At 42.6% G+C, this 385-nt stretch overlaps 1 protein-coding gene across 1 annotated transcript in view; it reads left to right on the top strand.

Annotated features, from left to right (window-relative positions):
• slc16a3 (solute carrier family 16 member 3) overlaps positions 1–385 on the top strand; it is a 10364-nt gene that overhangs the window by 6495 nt on the left and 3484 nt on the right. The gene's annotated exons all lie outside the window — the stretch shown is intronic.

The raw sequence follows: 385 nt of genomic DNA on the forward strand, positions 1-385 counted from the left end.
TTATTTTTTTGGCCTTTTATTGGCTTTATCGATAGACAGCTATAGAGAGACAGAGAAGGTGGGTGGAGAGGGAGGGGATGACACGCAGCAAGGGACCGCAGGTCGGATTGGAACCTACCGACTGAGCTAACCAGGCGCCCCATTAAACCTGCATTCTTTCTAATGGCCAGCATGTGGCAATGGCACCGGTTTCAAAAAGAGGTCAAATAATAGTGATTCTAATGAGAAAATGAGCCTTTTTCTCACTTTTCTCGCTTCTCACTTGATGTATGAGCTCAGTAAACAGTTTCCTAATGAGTTTCTTGTCTCAATCTCTAGGTTCAGTCTTCTTCCATACAGCATGATGTTCATTTAGTAAATGATGGTCCCATTTACAGTAAAATAG

The sequence above is a fragment of the Morone saxatilis genome, unplaced genomic scaffold (genome assembly GCF_004916995.1).
Source record: "Morone saxatilis isolate NCDOM2014 unplaced genomic scaffold, NCSU_SB_2.0 Contig1, whole genome shotgun sequence".
NCBI lineage: Eukaryota > Metazoa > Chordata > Actinopteri > Moronidae > Morone > Morone saxatilis.